This window comes from Somniosus microcephalus, unplaced genomic scaffold (genome assembly GCF_052327205.1).
Source record: "Somniosus microcephalus isolate GS21.2 unplaced genomic scaffold, FLI_Smic_1.0 scaffold260, whole genome shotgun sequence".
Classification (NCBI taxonomy): domain Eukaryota; kingdom Metazoa; phylum Chordata; class Chondrichthyes; order Squaliformes; family Somniosidae; genus Somniosus; species Somniosus microcephalus.
The window spans coordinates 97714-115657 of record NW_028225447.1 but is presented as its reverse complement, the minus strand read 5'-3'; the positions used below and the strand labels follow the sequence as shown (position 1 = coordinate 115657).

Sequence of the window (17944 nt, the reverse complement as noted above, 5' to 3'; positions counted from 1 at the left end):
TACATTATTAGAATATGGGTCTGCACTCATGATTGTCCACACAGCAGATTTCGAATCACAGCCTCATTAGGAGAGATGTGTGGAGACAAGGCATATTTTTCATGCACCTCTATGTGACTGGTTCAACTGTGATGTTGATATATGAACGAGAGGAGGATAGAGAGACAGAAATTGGTAGGGAGGGACAGAAAGCACAGCTGGAGATTGAACAGTAGCACATCCACCGAGTGAGAGAATGATGTGAAGCACAGGGGCTCTGTACTGTAGGAGAGAAGAAAGAGAAGTCAAATAAATTAAAAACAAGCAGAGAAGAAAAGGAAATTGTTAACTTAGTGGTATAACCAAGCTTCTTACATGGTCATCCACTACAAGCAAGAGCGCTGTTTTGATGGGTTACTCTTATTAACTAAATTACTAATCGTTCTTCAGTGACACTAAAGAGAACTATAGTAAAATTTGTCATCAAGTATTTCGAGGGATGCGAACAATTTACACATGGAATTGAGTTTTCAAACAGCTATGTCAATAGAAAACGTGCCAATAACTGAATGAACCAATTTTAATTCTTTCCTATTTTCTTTCTGGCTTCTTTACAAACCCACGGATTGGAAACAGTATGCATCCATTCATTTTATCAAAAGAGCTTTTGTGAGACTGGAGCTCCACATTAATAAACAGAGCAGGGATACATTTTTACAACAAATGGATGCCTGCAATACTTTGTGCACAAGTGATAACTGTGAATTTATACAAAGTCATTCAAATTAGCATACATAGCTTGTCAGAGTGTGGTACTCGCCAATATAAATGAGCGCACAGGCATTCAAGAATGCAGAGCAGTATGGCACCAATTTTGACAGAATTTGGGAGACTTATGTCTTTATGTTTCAATCCAGTTTAAATTTAAATGAGTTGCATGCCTTAATTTTGAATGAGCCACTTATTTTCAAACAAACGCATTTCTGAAATCCTTACAATGCCCACTTTTGCAAAAACTTTAAAAATGATGAAATAAAGGCATAGATTATAGTTGTAGTGTACTAAGTACATGGGCCCAGAAATTTGGGTCGGGGGCTTCCCGCGGGTGCAAGCCTCCGACCTGCACTTACCTAGCGCGCCAGGATTTTGACCCATCGACGATGAAGGATCGGCGATATACTTCTAAGTCAGGATGATGTGTGATTTGGAGGGGAAATTGGAGGTGGTGGTGTTCCCATGTGCCTGCTGCCCTTGTCCTTCTAGGTGGAAGAGGTCATGGGTTTGGGAGGTGCTACCGAAGAAGCCTTGGCGAGTTGCTGCAGTGCATCTTGTAAATGGTACACACCGCAGCCACGGTACGCCGGTGGTGGAGGGAGTGAATGTTTAAGGTGGTGGATGGGGTGCCAATCAAGACATACTGGACATATGTCCAGTAAAGTTTCTGGTCAATGGTGACCCCCAGGATGTTGATGGTGGGGCATTCGGCGATGGTAATGCCATTAAATGTCAAGGAGCGGTGGTTAGACTCTCACTTGTTGGAGATAGTCATTGCCTGGCACTTCTGTGGCGCGAATGTTACCTGCCACTTATCAGCCCAAGCCTAAACGTCGTCCGGGTCTTGTTGCATGCGGGCATGGACTGCTTCATTTTCTGAGGAGTTGTGAATGCCACTGAACACTGTGCAGTCATCAGCGAACATCCACTTTTCTGACATTATGTTGGAGGGAAGGCCATTGATGAAGCAGCTGAAGGTAAGCATGCAGGTGCAGCAGGCGGTTAAGAAGGCAAATGGTATGTTAGCCTTCATAGCGAGAGGATTCAAGTACAGGAACAAGGATGTCTTGCTGCAGTTGTACAGGGCCTTGGTGAGACCACACCTTGAGTATTGTGTGCAGTTTTGGTCGCCTTATCTGAGGAAGGATGTTCTTGCCATGGAGGGAGTGCAGTGAAGATTCACCAGGCTGATACCTGGGATGGCAGGAATGACATATGAGGAGAGATTGGGTCGATTGGGCTTATACTCGCTGGAGTTTAGAAGAATGAGAGGGGATCTCATTGAAACTTATAAAATTCTAACAGGACTAGACAGACTAGATGCAAGAAGGATGTTCCCAATGGTGGGGGAGTCCAGAACCAGGGTTCACAGTCTAAGGATAAGGGGTAAGCCATTTAGGACAGAGATCAGGAGGAATTTCTTCACCCAGGGAGTGGTGAACCTGTGGAATTCTCTACCACAGAAAGCAGTTGAGGCCAATTCATTAAATATATTCAAGAAGGAGTTAGATATATTTCTTAAGGCTAAAGGGATCAAGGGATATGGGGAGAAGGCAGGGACCGGGTACTGAATTTGGATGATCAGCCATGATCTCATTGAATGATGGAGCAGGCTCGAGGGGCCGAATGGCCTACTCCTACTCCTATCTTCTATGTTTCTATGTTTCTATGAAGATGGCTGGGCCTAGGACACTGCCCTGAGAAACTCCTGCAGCGATGTCCTGGGGCTGTGATGATTGACCTTCAACCACCGCAACCATCTTCCTTTATGCTAGGTATGACACCAGCCAGTGGAGAGTTTTCCCCCCGATTCCTATTGACTTCAGTTTTACGAGGGCTCCTTCATGCTATACTCGGTCAAATGCTGCCTTGATGTCAAGGGCAGTCACTCTCACCTCACCTCTGGAATTCAACACTTTTGTCCATGTTTGGACCAAGGCTGTAATGAGGTCGGGAGCCGAGTGGTCTTGGTGGAACCTAAACTGGGCATCAGTGAGCAGGTTATTGGTGAGTAAGTGCTGCTTGATAGCACTGTCGATGATACCTTCCATCACTTTGCTAATGATTGAGAGTAGACTGATGGGGCGGTAATTGGCCGGATTGGATTTGTCCTACTTTTGTGGACAGGACATGCCTGGGCAGTTTTCTACATTGTCGGATAGATGCCAGTGTTGTAGCTGTACTGGAACAGCTTGGCTAGAGGCACGGCTAGTTCTGGAGCATAAGTCTTCAGCACGATAGCTGGGATGTTGTCAGGGCCCATAGCCTTTGCTGTATCCAGTGCGCTCAGCCGTTTCTTGATATCACGTGGAGTGATTCGAATTGGTTGAAGACTAGCTTCTGTGATGATGGGGACCTCAGGAGGAGGCCGATATGGATCATCCACTCAGCACTTCCGGCTGAAGATGGTTGCACACGCTTCAGTTTTGCCTTTTGCATTCACGTGCTGGGCTCAACCATCATTGAGGATGGGGATATTCATGGAGCCTCCTCCTCCCGTTAGTTGTTTAATGATCCACCACCATTCACAACTGGATGTGGCAGGACTTTGATCTGATCCGTTGATTGTGGGATCGCTTAGCCCTGTCTATAGCATGCTGCTTCCGCTTTTTAGCATGCAGCTGTGTTGCAGCTTCCCCAGGTTGGCACCTCATTTTTAGGTATGCCCGGTGCTGCGGTGCTGCTCTTCTACACTCCTTATTGAACCAGGGTTGGTCCCCTGGCTTGATGGTAATAGTAGAGTGATGTATATGCCGGGCCATGAGGTTACAGATTGCTGCTGCTGATGGCCCACAGTGCCTCATGGATGCCCAGTTTTGAGCTGCTAGATCAGTTCTGAATCTATCCCATTTAGCACGGTGGTAATGCCACACAACACGATGGAGGGTGTCCTCAGTGTGAAGACAGGGCTTCATCTCCACAGTGGCTGTCCGGTGGTCACTGCTACCAATTCTGTCATGGACAGATGCATCTGCGACAGGTAGATTGGTGAGGATGAGGTCAAGTAGGTTTTTCCCTCGTGTTGGTTCTCTCACAGGCCCAGACTAGCAGCTCTGTCCTTCAGGACTCGGCCAGCTCGATCAGTAGTGGTGCTACCGAGCCACTCTTGGTGATGGATATTGAAGTGCCCCACCCATAGTACATTCTGTGCCCTGCTTCTTCCAAGTGGTGTTCGACATGGAGGAGTTCTGATTCATCAGTTGAGGGAGGGCGGTAGGTGGTAAGCAGCAGGCGGTTTCCTTGCCCATGCTTGACCTGAAGCCATGAGACTTCATGGGGTCCAGAGACAATGTTGAGGACTCCCAGGGCCACTCCTTCCCGGCGGTATACCACTGTGCCGCCACCCCTGGTGGGTCTGTCCAGCCGGTGGGACAGGATGGTGATGGAGGTGTTTGGGACATTGGCATGGTATGACTCTGTGAGCATGACTATGTCAGGCTGTTGCTTGACTAGTCTGTGAGGACAGCTCTATCCAATTTTGGCACAAGTCCCCAGATGTTGGTGAGGAGGACTGGGTGTGCCGTTGCCATGTCCGTAGCTGGTGCCGCGGTCGATGCCAGGTGGTCCATCCAGTTTCATTCTTATTATTTTGTTTCGTAGCGATTATAAAAGATGTAATAGCAGAGCACTTGGAAAACGGTGCCAGGATTGGACAAAGTCAACATGGATTTACAAAAGGTAAATCGTGCTTGAATAATCTACTGGATTTTTTTGAGGATGTAACTATTAATATAGATAAGGGAGAACCAGTGGATGTGGTGTATTTGGACTTTCAGGAGGCTTTCGATAAGGTCCCACATAAGAGATTAGCATGTAAAGTTAAGGCACATGGGATTGGGGGCAAGGTATTGACTTGGATAGAGAACTAGTTGGCAGATAGAAAGCAAAGAGTTGGAATAAACGGGTCTTTTTCCGAGTGGCAGGCAGTGACTAGTGGGGTACCGCAGGGATCGGTCCTTGGACCCCAGCTATTCACAATATATATTAATGATCCAGACAAGGGTACTAGATGTAATATCTCCAAATTTGCAGACGACACAAAGCTGGGTGGGCGTGTGTGCTGTGAGGAGGATGCCGAGAAACTACAGGATGATTTGGACAGGTTGGGTGATTGGGCAGAAGCATGGCAGATGCAATATAACGTGGATAAATGTGAGGTTATCCACTTTGGTGTCAAAAACAGGAAGGCAGATTATTATCTAAATGGCAATAGATTGGGAGAAGGGGAAGTGCAATGAGACCTGGGTGTCCTTGTGCACCAGTCGCTGAAGGTAAGCATGCAGGTGCAGCAGGCGGTTAAGAAGGCAAATGGTATGTTGGCCTTCATAGCGAGAGGGTTTGAGTACAAGAACAAGGATGTCTTGCTGCAGTTGTACAGGGCCTTGGTGAGACCACATCTTGAGTATTGTGTGCAGTTTTGGTCGCCTTATCTGAGGAAGGATATTCTTGCCATGGAAGGAGTTCAGCGAAGATTCACCAGGCTGATACCTGGGATGGCAGGAATGACGTATGAGGAGAGATTGGGACGATTGGGCTTGTACTCGCTGGAGCTTAGAAGAATGAGAGGGGATCTCATTGAAACTTATAAAATTCTGGCAGGACTGGACAGACTAGATGCAGGGAGGATGTTCCCGATGGTCGGGGAATCCAGAACCAGGGGTCACATTCTAAGGATAAGGGGTAGGCCTTTTAGGACAGAAATGAGGAGGAATTTCTTCACCCAGAGAGTGGTGAACCTGTGGAATTCTCTACCACAGAAGGCAGTAGAGGCCAATTCAGTAAATATATTCAAGAAGGAGTTAGATATATTTCTTAAGGCTAAAGGGATATGGGGAGAAAGCAGGGACCGGGTACTGAACTTGGATGATCAGCTTTGATCGCATTGAATGGCGGAGCAGGCTAGAGGGGCCGAATGGCCTACTCCTGCTCCTATCTTCTATGTTTCTATGCTTAGAACTGAGTGGCTTGCTAGGCCATTTCAGAGAGCAGTTAAAAGTCAACCAGATTGCTGTGGGTCTGGAGTCACAAATTTCCTTCTCTAAAGGGCTAGTGAACCAGATGGGTTTTTACACCAATCTGATAGTTTCATGGTCACCATTACTGATACTAGCTTTTTATTCCAGATTTATTTAATTAACTGAATTTAAATTCCCCAGCTGCCGTGGTGGGATTTAAACTCACATCTCTGGATCATTAGTCCAGGCCGCTGGATTACTAGCCCAGTGACATTACCACTACGCTACTGTTCCCCTGTGCATTCAAAGACAACAGTCTCAACAACTTTCTGACTCAGAGACAAGAGTGCTACCACTGAGCCAAGGCTGACAGTGCTGTCCACTTCATCTTGCTCAGTCTGCATTTAATATCACACCATACTTTCAACTTACTTTCTTACAAGCTCCCTGCAAATCAATCCGATTATTTCATCTGTTCTGGAGCTACCAGCGCTTTCAGTTCTAGTTACTCAGTCTATAATGATTAACAGAAAACCTTGCCAATTATTCTCATAGTAATCACTCGATCCCTGCACCAGGAAATCCCACTTGTTCCAGCACAGCACTTGTGGTGGTCTAATTGATTGCTGGGATTGATAGCTTTAGATTGAAAGCATCCTGTTCAAATAACATGAATATTACAGTAGTTACATTTGAAATTATAAACTTAATAATAAATGGTGGGTTTCATGTGAAGATTAATCCACATAATTTGATTTGAAAGTTTGAATTTCATTTTTCACAAATTGGTATATAATTTCAAAATGAATACATCTAGAATTAATTTCCAGATATATTAATAACTAAATTACTATTTGAACAATTGATTGATTGACAGGAGACAAATTTATGTTTAAATCTCCAAGTGAATGGAATTCTCCATAATTGTAACACTGGAAAAGTGCCACGTGACAGAGTCTCACTTGGAAATTGTAAAATGAAAAAACTGTTTTGATGGCACAAATTTCAATCAGTTACAGATAGGAACTAATTTTGTGTGACACTTAACGACAGGAGTCACTATTTACACCGTGGACAAGCTGCATGTGAATTAGCCCAGTGATGTGCCTCAATTATTCCGAGACTCGAAGTTAGCAGAACAAAAGTAAGGCTTTTATTAACTCAGAACATAACACGTAAAATAGAGAGATGTCTTCCTTCAGGAGGCTGATGCCCGACTGAACTTAGATTACAAAGGAGCCAGGTATGGGCGGAGCCCTGCACACAACCAGTTCCAGCACATTCCAATACATAATACATGAGGACTGGGGGAAGGGAAAAGACACAGAAAGCAGGCAGTTACAAGACACAGAAAACAGGCAGTGATGAATGGAATATATTTCATCACATTCACCCCTTCTATAGATTTAGTCTGTTCGGGGGTTTGATAGTCCTCTGCGACCGACGTGGCTGTTGTGGTGCCGCGGGTGTCGGCTGGGTGTCCCCGGTAGCCTCCTGGGTCTCTGCCGGGGGTGCCGCCGGGGTTGTTGAAGGGGTAGTTGGTGGGGGTGCCGTTGGTCGATGTTCTTCCGGGGGTGATGAAAGAATAGTGGGTGGGTAAGGGTTGCTGTGATCGTCGTCGCTGCTATTGCCGTGGTTGTTGTCGATGCCGGCTGGGGCGACGTCTTTTATGGACACGGTGTCCTCCCTTCCGTCGGTGTGCCGGACATATGCGTATTGGGGGTTGGCGTGGAGTAGGTGTACTGGCTCCACGAGAGGGTCCGTCTTGTGGCCCCTCACATGCCTTCGCACGAGTACCGGACCTGGGGTGGAGAGCCATGACGGCATGGATACGCCTGAGGTGGATTTCCGAGGAAAGACAAACATTCGTTCATGAGGCGTGGCATTAGTGGCCGTACACAATAGCGACCGTATCGAATGGAGCACATCCGAGAGGACTTCCTGCCAGCGGGAGATAGGGAGGCCCTTGGTCCTTAGAGCTAGAGTGACTGCTTTCCACACTGTCCCGTTCTCTCGCTCCACCTGGCCGTTACCCCGGGGGTTGTAGCTGGTGGTACGGCTCGTGGCGATCCCCTTGGACAGCATGTACTGGCGTAGCTCTTCACTCATGAAGGACGCCCCCCTATCCGTGTGGATATAGCTCGGCATACCGAACAGGCAGAACAGGCTGTTGAGGCATTTAATGACCGTGGCGCTGGTCATGTCTGGGCAGGGGAAGGCGAATGGGAAACGGGAGTATTCGTCCACAATGTTCAGGAAGTAAACATTGCGGTCGACGGACGGGAGGGGGCCCTTGAAATCTAAGCTGAGCCGCTCAAAGGGCCGTGTAGCTTTGATTAAGTGGGCTCCATCTGGGCGGTAGAACCGAGGCTTGCACTCAGCGCAAGTGCGGCAGTTCCTGGTCAGAGACCGAACTTCCTCAATCGAGTAGGGTAAGTTACGGGACTTTATGAAGTGGAACAGCCGCGTGACCCCTGGGTGGCAGAGGTCGTTGTGGAGGGTCTGTAGCCGATCCTCGGTGGCGCTGGCACACATCCCTCGTGAGAGGGCGTCAGGGGATTCGTTAAGGGCCCCTGGCCGGTAAATGATGTCGTACTCGAAAGTGGAGAGCTCGATCCGCCACCTAAGAATCTTATCATTTTTAATCTTCCCCCTCTGTTTATTGTTGAACATAAACGCTACCGACCGCTGGTCGGTAAGTAGGGTGAAGCGTTTGCCGGCTAGGTAGTGGCGCCAGTGGCGCACTGCCTCCACGATGGCTTGGGCCTCCTTTTCCACGGAGGAGTGTCTGATCTCGGGGCCTTGGAGGGTCCTCGAGAAGAAAGCTACGGGCCGCCCCGCCTGGTTGAGGGTGGCCGCCAAGGCGAAGTCGGACGCATCACTTTCCACTTGAAATGGAGTGTTCTCGTCCACTGCCTGTAGCGTGGCCCGCTCAATATCCTGCTTAATGCTTTTGAAGGCGGCGTGGGCCTCAGCAGAGAGCGGAAAAGAGGATGCTTTCAAGAGGGGGCGGGCTTTGTCGGAGTAGTTGGGGACCCATTGGGAATAGTAAGAAAATAACCCCAGGCACCTTTTCAGGGCTTTGGGAGTGTTGGGCAGGGGCAGCTCCCGTAGGGGGCGCAATCGGTCGGGGTCTGGTCCGATTTCCCCATTCTCCACCACGCTGCCCAGTATGCAGAGTTGGTGTTGAAAACGCACTTGTCCTCGTTATAGGTGAGGTTGAGTTTTTGTGCGGTTTTCAGGAACCTCTCGAGGTTCGAGTCGTGATCCTGCTGGTTGTGACCGCAGATGGTGACGTTGTCGAGGTAGGGGAAGGTTGCCTGCAAGTGGTGGTCATCGACCATGCGATCCATCTCCCTCTGAAAGACCGAGACCCCGTTCGTCACCCCAAAGGGGACTCTGAGGAATTGGTAGAGGCGTCCGTTCGCCTCGAAGGCGGTGTACGGGCGGTCCTCTGGTCTGATAGGGAGCTGGTGGTACGCTGACTTGAGGTCGATGGTGGAGAACACCCGGTATTGGGCGATTTGGTTCACCATTTCTGATATGCGGGGTAGCGGGTAGGCGTCTAGTAGGGTGTACCTGTTGATCGTTTGACTATAGTCGATCACCATCCGTTTCTTCTCGCTACCCCTTACCACTACCACTTGGGCGCGCCACGGGCTGTTGCTGTGTTCAATAATGCGCTCTTTCAGGAGCTTGTCTACCTCGGTCGCGATAAACCGCCTGTCCTCCCAGCTGTACCTCCTGCTTTTGGTCGCTATTGGCCGGCAGTTAGGGGTAAGGTTCGCGAATAGCGAAGGCGGCTTTACCTTCAGGGTAGCCAGACCGCACACTGTGAGGGGCGGCTGGGACCCACCGTACTTGAGCGTGATGCTTTGGTGGTTGCACTGGAAATCCAAACCCAAGATCACGCTCGCACATAGATTCTTCATGATTAATACTTTAAAATTATCATACACAGTTCCGTTAACGCACAATTGTACCGTGCAGTAACCCAGAATGGTCGATGTCTGGGTTTTATCGGCCATAGAGATGGTACCCTGAGCAGGGACCACCTTTAGGGAGAGTTGTTGTGCCAGTTCAGGGTGGATAAAACTCTCCGTGCTTCCACTGTCAATTAAGCATTTAACCCGGCACCCGTTTACCTCGATGTCCACCATTGATTTGGATAGCGGATGCGGCCTGGTCTGGTCCACTGTGACCGATGCCACTGTAGGGCCCTGATCGAGACAAGATGGCGTCCACGCTGTCTGCTCATAAGATGGCGGACCCCACGAGGTCGGGCAAGATGGCGTCCAAGATGGCCACTCCCACGGCGCACACGCGGCGGTGGCGGGTTTTCCGGCGGTTGGTTTTCCGGCGGGGTTCCCTCTGCACACCTTCCCGAAGTGCCCCTTCTTACCGCACTTAAAGCAGGTGGTGCCTTTCGCCGGGCACAGGTTTCTGGTGTGCTTTGGCTGCCCGCAGAAGTAGCAGTTGGGTCCTTGACGCGTCGCGGCTGTCGTAGGGCTTCTGGGGGGAGAGCTGGGCCCCGCCGGTGTCGGGCTGCCGGGCGGGGAAGATGCCTTCCAAGATGGCGGCACCCTCGGCGCACACGTGGCGGCGTGGGCGGCGCGGGCTGAAGAGTAGGCGTCCGAGTTTCTCTGGGCCATCTCCAGGGACCGCGCGGTGTCCGCAGCCTGTTTCAGGTCCAACTCCGTTTTTTCCAGCAGTCTTTGCCGGATGTGAGTGGAGCTGAGGCCTGTGATAAAGGCATCGCGAACAAGCTCGTCGGTGTACACTGCGGCTTTTACATCTCGGCACTTACAGTCCTTGCCAAGCTTTTTCAGGATGCTTAGGAACTCCTCCACCGATTCCCCAGGTCGCTGTGCGCGAGTAGCGAGTAGATGCCTAGCATACACCTCATTCGTAGGCTGCTGGTAATGCGCCTTTAAGGTGTTGCAGGCGGCCAGGTACGTATCGGCGTCTTGGATGAGGGGGTAAACCCGGTGGCTTACCCAATTCCGTAGCATTCCGAGTCTCATCTTCGCAGTGTCCGTAGCGTCTTTGACGGCTGCGGAATTGTCCAGGAAGAATTCCATACAGTCAAACCAGTGTCCGAAGCGTGCTGATGCGTCCGGAGCATGTTGATCCAAATCCAAACGTTCGGGTTTCAGGAGTTGATCCATAGTGTTGAAAATTGAGTTAATAAAATTGATGTGCCTCAATTATTCCGAGACTCGAAGTTAGCAGAACAAAAGTAAGGCTTTTATTAACTCAGAACATAACACGTAAAATAGAGAGATGTCTTCCTTCAGGAGGCTGATGCCCGACTGAACTTAGATTACAAAGGAGCCAGGTATGGGCGGAGCCCTGCACACAACCAGTTCCAGCACATTCCAATACATAATACATGAGGACTGGGGGAAGGGAAAAGACACAGAAAGCAGGCAGTTACAAGACACAGAAAACAGGCAGTGATGAATGGAATATATTTCATCACACCCAGTGCTGCCCCTTCTACAGATATCGTTCCTATTACTAGATTTTAACAGCCGCTCATCTCTCCCCAGATTCTGCTTTCCTCACTGCATTGAAACAAGCCTCGTTACAGTCATAAACAAACCACTTCTCTTGAACCCTTGACTGCCTCAGTGGCGTCAGAGAGCAAGTCATGAATGATAACAATTTCCTCCATTTCAAAACTGGGAATAATGAAACCAGGCCCCCACCACGTACTCCGCTCCGCTCCCTTGCCACTGACTCAGTGAGAGGTCAATCTAACCTAACTCACCGGGCAGGAAACCCACGGGATCGGGTGGAACACCGGTTTTACATCGCACCTGATATTACTCTCTGCTGCCCAATGGAGAGTACAATCGAGCGGGGTGTAAGACCAGCGTTCCACCCGATCCCGTCAGTCTCCTGACATTGGGTTCGGTTATAATTGTCCTCACAATCTCTCCTTGGCTTCGGGGGTCGGGGAAGAGACAGAGATTAATCCTGTAGTCATAGGTGAAGTACTAAGATTTATTTCAATCCAAGTATTTCAATGACCCAGCGATCCATCCATCATTTAATTAAAAACTGAACCCTGCCCCATTGGGGAAAAAAATGTGTAAGAAGATCGGAGGGGCCTGTTATATTGTTAGGGGATCAGTACAGATGTCCGAGGGATTGGAGGGCTGTCGGGGTCAGAGGAAGATCAGGGGGCCTGCAGTATTGTTGGAGGGTCGGCATTGCTATCGGGGAGGGCGGTGGGGGGCGAGGAAGTTGGGGCCGGGGTCGGAGGAAGATCAGGGGGCCTAAAGGTCAGAGTCCGGGAGTGAGATCGGAGATCTTGGGCCCGGTAGCATCGGTGATAATGGTAAGTTATTACCTTTTTTAATTCGGTGCTGTTTAGCATTGGTTTTCCTGGGGGTAAACATCGCTGGCACTGGCTGCCTCAGACGCAAACCATATTTGCAAGAGGGAGCAGAAGCAGGCGTTAGGCCACTACTTGAATATGTTAATAGCCTAGCGCCTGTTTCAGACGTGGGTAAATGACACCTCTTGCCTTTACCAAAATGGTGTCTCCACGACCGGCGCTGGAAGTGGGCAGAAGCAAGGCGGCTGCTATTTTTCTGCTGAAACCGGCCTTAACTGCTGGCGCTAAGCAGGGGAATTTCTCCCCCCAAGAAGTCCAATACCCCTTGTTCAATAGTTGTTGCAACACGACTTGCATTTATATAGCGCCTTTCTACGACCACCAGACATCTCAAAGTGCTTTACAGCCAATGAAGTACTTTTGAAGTAATGTGTTGTAATGTAAGAAACGCAGCAGCCAATTTGTGCACAGCAAGTGCCACAAACAGCAATGTGATAATGACCAGATAATCTGTTTTTGATATGTTGATTGAGGCATAAATATTGGCCAGGACACTGGGGATATCTCCCCAGCTCTTTTTCGAAATAGTGCCATGGAATTTTTTACATCCACCTGAGAGAGCAAACGGGGCCTCGGTTTAACATCTCATCCGAAATACAGAACCTCCGACAGTGCAGCACTCCCTCAGCACTGTACTGGAGTGTCACCCTAGCTTTATGTGCTTAAGCCCCTGGAGTGGGACTTGAACCCACAACCTTCTGACTCAGAGGCGAGTGTGCTACCCACTGAGCCACAGCTGACACTGTCTCAAAAGACAAAACTAATTTTCAATAAATATTTACAACAAGCCATTCATTTTTCCAACATTTTTCCCTGTGCAGTGAGTTGCTTTCATACATCAACTTATCCTTTGTACTTCAACGTGTTGTGCACTTTTAAAGTCTCCAGGTAAATACAGATTTCTGAAATCAAAGATTAATAGCGCAGGTGCTTCAGACTTGAATACAAGAAAAATAAACATTTGGCTCCCGATATTTTACGGGTGGCACTTGCGGGGTCAGTTGGCTTCTTTTGCAACTGTCTGAAAAATGGGGCAGTCATCTGCTTAGAGAGTTTCCCAGGCCCCCAACTCCAGCCATAGTTCTGATCTACATTTTGGAACATTTCTGCACATGGATCTGGCATGACAGACTTATAGTCCAAAGCTAAATGGATTTGAGTGGCTCAGCAGGAGTATGGCAGGGAAATTAAATGAACGAGCTTGCGAAACTGATTCTACATATGCGGAAATAATATTACCAGAGTACATGTACCACTATTAAACAGCTGTAAAAACAATTGGTAATGTACAATTTATATAGAAGAACAGTTAATCTTTGTGAGCATGATAAGATAATTGAGAAAAAGTAGATTTGGGCCGAAAAGGTTGTGAATAGATATTACAACGTTAATGCATGACGAGAACAATACACATTAGCCTGGGGATGGATAGTAATTCTGAAACTTCCCACTTCCATGGCTGCTGCAAGTAAAAGGCATGTGAAAACTGCATCTGGATGCATAGCGAGCACCAGAGTTATCGGTGCTGTCGATGATCATCTGGCTATGCCTGCCATGCAGACAGCAAAAAAAAAGTTATATTTTACCCCAAAACTTTTCTTTTTCCACATTGCATCGGTTTTCAATACTAATGTCACCTTGAAACGAGGGTTACAAATTATGTGCTTGCTCTTCATTTTTGTTAGATCTCAAGGAGCCACAATTCATCTATATATCTATGTCTTAAAAAATTTAATATGATTTTCCCGGTTTAAACAAAAACACTAGAGGTCCAGTACAGGACTGTCACAAAGGACTTACAAAGAAAACGTACCTTTATGATGAAGACCGCTTTCCTCAACATGAACGTCTAGAATATATATTTTTGTCTGTGTATCTTCACCAATCTGTCTTTGGTCTGAAGTTTCTTAGAATTCCGTACTTTCTCTGTCATAAGCTAAGCTGATGTAAGATGCCTGCAAAAAAAAACCTAACATTCTGGGCATTCTTGGGAGCCAGCCAGGGATCCCAGAATTCCACGAGTAACACAGGCTGTTTCAATTAGAGATGCTGATTATAACCAATCACAGCAGTTTACACCCATTTTTCCTGGCCCGAGGGACTCTGCATATTAATGACAACAAGCATTGAATGAAAATCGCTGTCAGTCCACAGGTCATGCAGGAGGGCTTCTTTCTGTTACACAATTATAACTTGTCCAAGACAAAAAAAAAACCCTGACAGCTAAAGGGGGATGGAAATGAGGCTGCGATGTCAGCGTTATAGTCCCAAATTTTGATAGGGCAGATTTTGAAATGAACCAGAAAATTTCGGACCTCCCCCTCTCCCAGAATACATCTGCTGAAAGCAAGTACAATATGCTTTAAATTAGCCAAACTATACTTAAGCACTCGAGATCTAATGTACTCATATTTTTGGAAACAAAACTCTTTTGTCCATCGCTACGCTGCAATGCATACTGTTTGAACAAAATCCGTCAATGATTTTTGTCCTCCCCCCTGTTGAGCGGACAGCCATAATATTGAAGAATCAAAAATTATTTCACTTACAATGCGATTTAAAAAAAAACACTAAACAATTCTACATCAAAGCTTCTGAGAGAACAGATTGCAACAGACATCATAGAGGTGATTTTAACTCTACCGACCTGGTGGGAACCGAGCGGGCAGACAGGCAGGCAGTTAAAATCGTCCAGGAGACTGGCCCACCAACACCCCGATCCGCTCACATTGTCTTCTGTTTTAATCTGAGCAAGCGGCAAGGACGCCCGCCTGAAGTCGGCGGGATCCTTCTTTAAATATGCAGGTCGGGGTCCGATAACGTCATCGGGGCTCGACTGCTATTGTAACTGATGGCCTGAGCTGCAAAGCTGTTGCGGCTTTCCCAACAGGTGAAGGTAGCGGGAAGGAGATTAGAGACCCAAAGAGGCCCAATCACGCAAGTTATTTTTTAAAAGTTCCTTTGCAGGACCAGGAGGGCCCCACAAGGAAAGTTTAGGCCTCCTCTGTCCTGGAAATCCTCCCCCACCTGGCCAAAAACAAGCCCGTCCCAAAACTGCCCTCCCTGCGACTTACCTGTGTGCCGGTGACCGTTCCTTCGGTGCTGTGCAGCAGCCTCCTGCTGCCTGCAATTACGCTCCCGTTTGCCATTTCCTGCCCACTTCAGGTGGGCAACTGGCCAGATCCATGAAGCTGAGGCCCGAGAGATAAAATCGCCTTGGCCTCATGCTGCTGAGGTCATGGGGGTTGGCACTCACCTCGGCCCCCTGCCCGCCTGATTCCCCCTCCAGGTTAAAATCGAGCCTCGTACTTTTACACGAAGGATTCATGCCTGCTCTAACTGGATTGAGACCTAATTGAAATAGTTTCTTCACCGCCAGCACTCGTAGTTTAACTTCACCGCCAGCACTCGTAGTTTAACTTCACCGCCAGTGCTCGTAGTTTAACTTCACCGCCAGCGCTCGTAGTTTAACTTCACCGCCAGCACTCGTAGTTTAACTTCACCGCCAGCACTCATAGTTTAACTTCACCGCCAGCACTCGTAGTTTAACTTCACCGCCAGCACTCGTAGTTTAACTTCACTGCACAGCCTTTCAGATATGTTGGTAACCTTAGACTTAGTTGTAAATGTCAATGGGCCCAATTTTATATTCACTATAAAGCCTGGAGCTGTACTGAGCGTGCCAGTGTGAAATTGGAAAAATGGAGAGGGAGATAGACAATGGTGCCAGCATGCATTAGAGGGGACCAACAGTACCAACATAAAACTGAAGAGGAAGCAATGAGTGCCAGCATGAAACTGGAGGGGGGGCAATAGTGACAGACTAAAACTGTGGGTGAGGAATGACATCCTGAACTGTGTGTGTGGAGGGGGCGGGGGGGGGGTGGTTGTGGGGGGGGAAAAGTCTGTGAAAGGGCAGAAGCCTGAAATGGTGGGGCAGAGTACCAGCTTGAATTAGGAGGAGGGGGGAGAAAACTGTCACCTTAAGAAAGAAAGATTAGCATTTATATGGCGCCTTTCATGACCTCAGGATGTCCCAAAGTATTTTACAGCCAACGGAGTGCTTTTGAAATGTAACCACCGTCAGAATGTAGGTAATGCGGAAGCCAATTTGCGCACAGCAAGGTCCCACAAACAGCAATGAGGGAATGTTTTTGATGTTGGTGAAGGGATAAATATTGGCCAGGACACCGGGGAGAATTCCCCTGCTCTTCTGTCCCATGGGGTCTGAGACTGGCGGGGAGGGGAAAGGAGTGCTAAAGTATCAAGAAAATGGGAAACGGCTGACTGCCAGCTCCTTCCCTTCCAGTCCTAAGCAGGTTCCCAGTGGTGGTGGTCGTAATAGTAGTAGCACACAGACTTTTATATGTGGCTCACAGGCTTCATGATGATTGACCCATGAAGAGAAAAAGTTTGGATCCCCAATGCTCTACAATCTATTTTAACCTCCAACCTCAGAAAATCATCCCTTCTCCCCGTTGTATCAGTGCAACATTTTTAGTTCCCACACCAAGCAACCTTGTGGCTTCTCTGAATGAGACTGGCAATTATGGGCCCAATTATGGGCAGTTTTTGCACTGGGGACTCAGAATTATGCTGAAACTGCCTCGGGTACTTTTACATAGGGACTGCATGGCTAGCAGGCGGACGAGGCCTTATCCTAACAGATCGGGCTTGATTCATACCCAAGTGCCGGGGATCAAAGGATAGCGTACCACCCAGTCCCCTTTGAAGAATACCTTTGAAGATAAAAACAGCAGAATTTAATTTGCCAATAAGCTTTGCTACTCCTTCCCCACCCCCTCGGAATGAATTTTGAAAGTTGACTGAGATGATGTGTTGATTACAACTGACTGCCACAAACACAGACTGATATTTCTATGACAGCAGTATTTGCAGCGTACGTACCGGGAGCATTTAAGCTTCATTCTAAATGCTTGGGGCATTTACTGCAAAGTGATTTTTTGTTCAGGTAAATATATATGTAATTTTCCTTGAATTATAGGTGCCTTAGCCTCCATTATAGAATTGGTTCTTTAGAAAATTAAACCAATGAACTGATACTTGTGGATGCAAGTGTTTAGCACTCACTTTAAACAGTGGCCTAGAATATCCACATGGTGAGTCGCACCACAGTTTCAAGCCAATGCAAAAAGATTTGTGCCCAGAGCTCCGAAGACGTAGTTACACAAGGGCTTATTCGCACACCTGTTGGAGTCGTCATTAGCATAAATCCCATGTAAAAAAGCTGCAATTAGCTGGGATGCATGGAAACTGGAGTACAGTCTTCAAAAATACCACGTCAGCACCAGACCAGGGGACAACCAGACAAGGAAGGAGCGGTGCTTGGCCACTCAGATAATTTCGCTGCCTGTCTCCTCAACCTTTTCATCTTACTTTTCAAGAATGTCTAGGGCATGAAAATCAGCATCAAGCAGCCAAACAAAGCCACAGGGCATGTCACCGAGCAGGGGAAGAAGAATCCAGAACTTTTCCAGCTCTGACCTCCAAACCCTCCTAGATGAGATTGAAGACAAAGGCACAGACTCCTGGGTGTCAGTGCCAGCAAGAAACCTGGGGAGAGGTGGCACTGGTGCTGAGTGCCAACTCCCTCACACCCAAGACTGTGGACCAGTTCCAAAAGAAGTTCAACGACCTCACCAGGGCAGGCAAGGTAACACACTGGGCACTCTTCCTGTTGTTTGTTGCCCACCCTGGGCACCAGCACACACTTCACCTTCTTAAAGCAATATTTGCATAACTAACCCTTCATAATGGCTGGAACTCGGCATCTTGCACAATGGCTGCCTAGATCCCCAAACAGCAATTA

General features: G+C 48.0%; 1 protein-coding gene across 3 annotated transcripts in view; it reads right to left on the bottom strand.

Moving 5' to 3' along the window:
* Positions 1–14111, bottom strand: part of LOC147081970 (discoidin domain-containing receptor 2-like) — a 254192-nt gene extending 240081 nt beyond the window's left edge. For all 3 annotated transcript variants that reach the window (XM_085980560.1, XM_085980564.1, XM_085980563.1), the window contains exon 1: positions 13928–14111. The gene's annotated coding sequence lies outside the window, so the exon portion shown is untranslated. The remainder of the gene's footprint in view (positions 1–13927) is intronic.
* Between the last annotated feature and the right edge of the window lie 3833 nt (positions 14112–17944).